Source organism: Choloepus didactylus, chromosome 3 (genome assembly GCF_015220235.1).
Source record: "Choloepus didactylus isolate mChoDid1 chromosome 3, mChoDid1.pri, whole genome shotgun sequence".
In the NCBI taxonomy this organism is placed as follows: domain Eukaryota; kingdom Metazoa; phylum Chordata; class Mammalia; order Pilosa; family Megalonychidae; genus Choloepus; species Choloepus didactylus.
In genome coordinates, this window is record NC_051309.1 from 132590296 (window position 1) to 132597846 (window position 7551).

A 7551-nucleotide genomic window follows, 5' to 3' on the forward strand; every position below is an offset into this window, starting at 1 on the left:
ACCCAGATTCAAGGCTACCCCTCTTAATGGGAGGAATGCCAAATCATATTATGAAAAAAAAGGCAAGGAGTATGGGAGAGGTATTATGGTCACCTTTGGAAATAATCTATCAGCCTTCTCCAGACTGCTGCCTCTAGTCTCATACACTCCCTAAGTTCCTTCCTTTTGACTCCTTGGTAGTCCTTGCATGGGGCCTACCAAGGCTTAGATCTGTCCCCAGAATTTTCCAACTTGAGGTTCAACTTCTACTTCTGAAGGTGAAAGCTAATTAATATTATCTGTATTTCACCACACTCTGACCCCATTCTGCACTCTCTCTTCTGTGTAATCCCTGCTTGATTTCACTCCTTTTGGTGCTCCAGAGCCAACTGTGCTGCCCTTGGGTAAGTATATACTCCTTTAAAAGTAACTGGTTGTCACAAAGGCCCTGGACGAGGAAGTGGAGCTGCCACTGCCACTGCCGGAAAAGGGCTGCAAAGGTTAAACGAAGCTGGAAAAATACATAGATGCAGCATTGCATCCTCTCCAGATGTTTGGGGATAATATTCTCCAGAGAAATTGATCCCCCTGGATTAGACAACCAGTCATAATGAAGAAAATTACTCTTAAAACCTTCCATAAGTCTTTTTTTTTTTTTAGCATTTTATTTTGGAATCAATTCAAAGTTATAGGAAGAGTTGCAAAAACCATACAAACCTCATACACAGAACTCCAGCATTCCCTGACCTCCCTGATATCCCCCGATCCACAAACTTTAACATGTTGTCCCACTGCTATTTCTTTCCCTCCCTCCCTCCCTATCTATCATCCATCATCTATTGCTCTGTCTTCTGAACATATGAGAGCTAGCTGCACACCTCCTTGAAAAAACACTATAATTCTCATATAGAATTCCCATGAACAAGAACATTCTTTTATGCAATCCCATTAAGTGCAGCCAAGAAGTACAAGAGATTCAACAATGATACAAAGCTTACATTCTATATTTCCTTTTCCTTATGTCTCAGCTATGTCCCTTTGAGCCTCCTGTCCTCCATCATCCGATTCTATCCAGGGTCATCCTTGGCATTCAATTGTTGTCTATTTAGACTGTTTTTTTTTTTTTTTTCTCAACTGTGGAAACATATATACAGCCTAAATCTTCCCATTCCACCCCCTCCCTAGCATTCCATTAGTGGGATTAATCACATATAGAATGTTGTAATGCTATCAGCTTCCCACCCTCCACTGCTAGAAATTTCCCTTCACCTCAAACAGCAACCTTACACTCATTTCTTAACTCCCCATTGCCTCTTCCCCAATTTCTCTTTTATACCAGCTTAACTTCTATAGGACACATAAACTATGTTCCTATACTCCTCCATTCCCCCACCTTTACATAGTTCTTGTCAAAAATTACATATTTTACGTTGAGTTCAAAACCACTGATTTGTCCTTAGAGTTTGTGTATTTTATATCATGTAGGAAGTAAATAGTGGAGTTACAATTCAAAAAATTATTGACTTCTATTTGTATTCCATTGTGGTTGGAGTATGTGCTTTGAATATATTCAATTTTCTTTTTTCTTCTTAAATTTATTGAGGCTTGTTTTATGTCCCAGCCTATGGTCCCTTCTGGAGAAAGATCCATGATCCCTAGAGAAAAATGAGTGTCCTGGTGATCTGGGATGTAAGGTTCCATATATGTCTGTTAAAATTCTCTATATCTCTTTCTACTTTCTTTGTTTCTCTGTCGGTCAGGCTCTCTTTAGTATCTGGAGTAGGGCAGGTCTTTTATTGGCAAACTCTCTCAGCATTTGTTTGTCTGTGAAAAATTTAAGCTCTCCCTCAAATTTGAAGGAGAGTTTTGCTGGATAAAGTATTCTTGGTTGGAAATTTTTCTCTCTCAGGATTTTAAATATGTCATCCCACTGCCTTCTCACCTCCATGGTGGCTGCTGAGTAGTCACAACTTAGTCTTATGTTGTTTCCTTTGTGTGTGGTGAATTGTTTTTCTCTTGCTGCTTTCAGAACTTGCTCCTTCTCTTCAGTATTTGAGAGTCTGATCAGAATATGTCTCGGAGTGGGTTTATTTGGATTTATTCTATTTGGAGTTCGCTGGGCATTTATGCTTTGTGTATTTATATTGTGTAGAAGGTTGGGGAAGTTTTCCCCAACAATTTCTTTGAATACTCTTTCTAGACCTTTACCCTTCTCTTCCCCTTCTGGGACACCAATGAGTCTTCAGTTTGGATGTTTTATTTTATCGTATCCCTAAGATCCATTTTGATTTTTTCAATTTTTTTCTCCATTCTTTCGTTTTTTTCATTTTCTGTTCTGTGGACTTCTAGGACTTTGAGTCTTTGTTCAACTTCCTCTAATCTTGTATTGTGAATATCCAGAATCTTTTTAATTTGGCCAACACTTTCTTTTATTTCCGTAAGATCTTCTATTTTTTTATTTACTCTTGCAATGTCTTCTTTATGCTCTTCTAGGGTCTTCTTTATGTCGCTTATATCCTGGGCCATGGTCTTCTTGATGTCCTTTAAATCCTTTGCCATGTTTTCGTTCCTCAATTGTAGTTCTTTGATTAATTGAGCCAAGAACTGGGTGTCTTCTGATATTTTGATATGGGTGTTTGGACTTGGGTTCTCCATATCATCTGTTTTTATCATATGCATTGAGATTTTCTGTTGTTTTTGGCCTCTTGGCATTTGCTTTGCTTGATAGGGTTCTTTAGAGTTGTTAAAAAAAAAATGCCAATGTAATTTTTCAGAAACACAGGTTGGTGGCATACACTTTCTCTACCTTAACCAGCAGGTGACATCTGTGAGTCACCTATACCCCTCAAGTCAGCTCTTTCCAACCTTGTCCCTGCAGTGTGTGGGGAAATGATTCTTCCGGGGTTCAGTTGGTGAATTCAGTTTGGGTGTGCTGCTAGAGCCATCTGCCCTGAATGTGGGGCGTGTGTCTGGGTGGCCATGGAGGCAGGGCAGTTTTAATATTCAATCCCCCAGGTGTTTCTGGAGATTAAAGGCTATCACAAGAGTCTAAGCCTTCATTTTGGATCTGACCCAGACCCTCTCTCTCGCTGACCCACAAACCACCGGACTTGGCGCAGCGTCCCTGGGTTTTCTGAGTAGGCCCTCTTTCTCAGCTGTGATCTTCCAGGACCTCTGCTGAGGGAGGGCTGTGCTATGTCACAATTGTGCACCGTCCCTCAAGAGAAGCCCCAGGCCGCCCTGCCGTGCTGGAGCACTCTCAGCCTGACGCAAAAATGGTTGAACGGGGCATCTCCACAACCCCCTCTCTTCTCACAGTTCCTCCTTCCCAGCTCCGGGACAACTGGCGGGGCTCTGGGCTGTGGGCATGGCTCCGGGCAGGAGTTTATCCAGCCCTCCGGGGGTCCAGCTACAAGCCGCAGGGCTTCTCCCTCCCTCCGGCTCTCCCCTGCACTCCCCTAGTCCCGAGGGTGTCTGCCCTGAGCTATCCTCCACGGGCCGACACTGAGAGGCCGGCTCAGCTTGCTCCTGTTGTGTTTCGCTGCGTGGTTTCCACCATGGGCAACTGCAGCCACTCCTGGGTTTTTCCCTTTTTATTTTTTAAAGAACCAGTTTGTCTCCAGCTGCCAACCCCTGGCTTCCCCACACCACAGCATGGCTGCGGGTCTTCCAGCCGTCTTACTCACTCGTTTCGGAAGGCAGACTCCTGGTTACACCAAGTATACGGCCCCTGTGGTGCTCGGAGGCCTCATCCAACAGGTGCATTGCTGAAACTGGTACTCTGGGTCTCCTTCTGTTTTTTTTCTAGTATTTTTCACGGAGTTTTTTTTTTGTCCTGTCTCACTTAGCTGCCATCTTAGGTTCTTTCCATAAGTCTTTTAACTTGAATAAAAGTAAAGATGAAACTGATTTCATCGTAGTTCAGCAACCAGTGCTAGCTAGTCATTTTGGAAAAGATGACTCCTTATTTGGTAGCTGCTATGGTAAAGATAGGCCAGCCATGAGATCAACAGTGACGATGAAGGAGGTGGAAAAAACAGATCCAAGAGTGAGAGCCTCATGAGCAGATTGAAAAGGCGGCTTTCTGCAAAACAGAAGCTGAAGGATAAGGGCAGCGCACCCCCAGGGAGCCCCGCAGACAAAGTCGCCTTCTCCTTCTCATCGGCATCCATCGACTTCAAGGACATAAGGGCGCATCAGCCCATGAGCACCACCTCACACCGCAACCACCACTAGAGCCCCTGCGGCCCACTACCTCCAAGGAGACGTGCATCAAGAAGGAGGTGAGGGTCAGGGCCCTGGTGCACTCGTGCAGCCCCAGCCCCACACTGAACAGGGTGCGGAAGGACTTCCACGACCTCCAGGCCAACACCGTGTGTCAGGAGCAGAGCGCGGTCTTGGAGAGCTCAGACTCTCTGAAAGGAGACCTGCATCTCCACCTGGACGAACATGTGCCTGTCGTTACTGGACTTATGCCTCAGGAGTATATTTAGTATACTGTGCCTTTAGATGAGGGAATGTACCCGTCAAAAGCGTCATGGAGCTACTGCCTGGACAGTTCTTCTCCCATGGAAATTTATGCAGTTCCTTCCCAATTGGGAGGGAGCTCTTTCCCTGATGATGAGGGTCAGGTGGACCAGGACTTAGTCGGAGCCCCAGACACCTTTCTGGACCAGCCCCTGAGTGGCTTGTTGATTGGCACCACGGGCGTTGTGTTGCAGAGCCCGAGAGTGAGTCATGACGATGTCCCTCCACTCTCCTCGTTGCTACCTCCAATGTACAATAACCAAATCCAAAGGCACTTCAGTGGACTCACTGGCACAGAGGCGCACGTGGCTGAAAGCCTGGGGTATCATTTGAATTTTGATCCTAACTCTGCTCCTGGGGTTGCAAGAGTTTATGACTGTGCAAAATACTGGTCCTATGGTTGTGACAAGCCTTACAGAGGAGCTGAAAAAACTTGCAAATCAAGGATGATACTGGGGGCCCATCACATGCTGGAAGCAGAAGAGAAGCTAGCAAATGTGCCAGATGGTTCTTTTCTTGTTTGGGATAGTTCTGAAGACCATTTTATCTTTTAAGTTTGAACTTTCACTCGCATGGCAAAACACTTCACACTAGAATAGAACACTCAAATGGTAAGTTTAGCTTTTATGAACAACCAGATGTGGAGGGACATACTTCTATAGTTGATCTAATTGAACATCCAATTAGAGACTCTGAAAATGGAATTTTTTGTTATTCAAGGTCTCAGTTGCCTGGATCTGCCACTTACCCTGTCAGATTGACCAGCCCAGTTTCACGGTTCATTTAGGTGTGCTCTTTGCAGTACCTGTGCCATTTTGTTATACGTCAGTATACCAGAATAGACCTAATTCAAAAACTGCCTTTGCCAGAAAACATGAAGGATTATTTACAGGAGAAGCACTACTGAAAGATTATGAGAACCCTGCATTTGCACTTTGGGAAAAGTAAAAGAGATGGAAATATAGTTTACAAACTTTCATTGCTATCAAAATCTTTTGCTGCCATAACTATTTCAGTTTTATGTGTAAAAGAGTAGTCAGCTTGTTTGGGAGTAGGGAAGTGTCAGCAAGGTGTCTTGGGTTTATTTTGGTACTTTAAAAAGGGATATCTTGAGGTTTCAGAAGTGTGAATTATTTTTCATTAATGTGCAAAATAATCACAATGTGAATGATCAGATTCTCCCTTAATTCCCACCACCACCACCACCATGTCCTTTGCTGCTATCCACTGTGATTTTTATGCATTAAAAGCACATTTCTTGTGTATTCAACCCTAAGTAAGTTTAATGAAACTCAATGGAATGAAAATTATGTCTTTCTTTAAATGGCCCATTTTAAAAAGTAATGTTGAAGAAACATACCTGAGTGATAAAACACAGAACTTACATATACGCTGAAAATGATTTTTTTACTCTCATTCTTTAAAAAGATTTGTTTAGAATGATAGACTGACATAATTTGAGGCAATGAGAGGCAGATCTGCAACATACTTTCACAACACACACTTTTCTAAGTTATTTTTAATGTTCTGCTCATTTTTTTTGGTTGTGAAAAGCTGAATTTTTCTGTTGCCTTCATTTTTCAACTTGTGGTTTGTGTGTGTGTGTGTGTGTGTGTGTTTGTAATGGCCTTACATTAAAAAATCTTAAAGAAATGTATACCACCAATTTAAAAGTTGTTGCCTTTTCTGTCATTTAACTCTGGTACAAATTGGCATAACACAAATATCTATGGAACTAGAACTATAATTAAAGAAATATTAGATGATCATAGTTTCCTGTGATGCCAATTTTTGTTATCTATACTTTTCGTAAAATGTTTTATCTGTGATTTCTTTGGGTTAGTCAAAATTTTCTTGGGTAAAACTTAATTGTCCAACTAATTTTCATAAATGAACTGGATTCTCTTGCAACATTAAAGTTAAGTTTTTCCTTCATACTCACATAACATATGTTTTTAATGTTTCCTGGTATATAAACTTTGGAATTGATTTGGATGAAAAGAAAATATTGTTTTGAAAAAAAAAGTAATTGGACATTTATAGATTTTTCTTTCCCCTAGTTTTGCTACAAGTGTGGCAATATGTGATTTTCCTTCCTATCTTTGTTGATACATACACACACACACACTTATTAAGATATATGGAAAGATTAAAATTTAAGCAGCTGCCATTACCTTATCTTATCTTAAGGAGAGACTGTCGTAGTTACAAAACTGAGGTAGACACATTGCAATTCCATATGTCTTTAAAATATGTTGCAAATTTAAATGTAAGTGCTACTTTAAATGTTCTAATATATAAAAATATATCAAAAAGCTCTTACATTTAAAAACTAGGCAGGGAGGGGTAAAATGGTGGCATAGAGAGGAACAACTAGTAAATAATTTGGAACAACTGCTGGAGTACAACCGTGACTGTATACACATTGTACACCAACCTGGATTGGGAGGAATGCCCGAGATCACAGCACAGAATCTGTAAGTAAAAGCTGTGGAACCGTGCCCAGAGTCCCCTCCCCCCATTGCAGGCTTAGCTGCAAAACCTCACTGTGGTACAATCTAGCAGCACTATTTGAGTGAGCAAATATAGCTCAGCTGAGCTCCAAATGGGTTTTTAACTAACAAATGTGGACTGCTGAACACAAGCTACAAACGCCCAACAAGCAGACAGAGGCTTTTAGTGACAACTGACCTTAAAGAACCAGAAGACCCATTTGTCCTGGGAGGGGAAGCCCAGAAGACCAGGTGTTACCTCTCGCTGATGAGTGAAACTGGGGGATGTGTACTGGCTCCAAAAAGGGGCTTTCTGTCCCTTTTTCTCTCTCTCAACCTGAGGGACTCAGAGGAGAGAGCCTCAGCCATTTTCAGTTCACAGCACTCTGACCCAGACAGGGGTGGAGAAAACAGAGTCAGAGAAACTATTCAAATACAGATGATAACTCCCTAGGGGGATTACTGTCCCTAAGAGGAAGGAGGTGGGGCCCAGCTTTCCCTTCAGAAACAGACCTCAGAGCCTGGGGGAAAACAGGCAAAACAGAAACCAAGG

At 42.3% G+C, this 7551-nt stretch overlaps 1 pseudogene; it reads left to right on the forward strand.

The window, feature by feature from the left end:
• Positions 1-589: 589 nt before the first annotated feature.
• Positions 590-5413, forward strand: LOC119528794 (annotated as a pseudogene).
• Positions 5414-7551: the final 2138 nt, after the last annotated feature.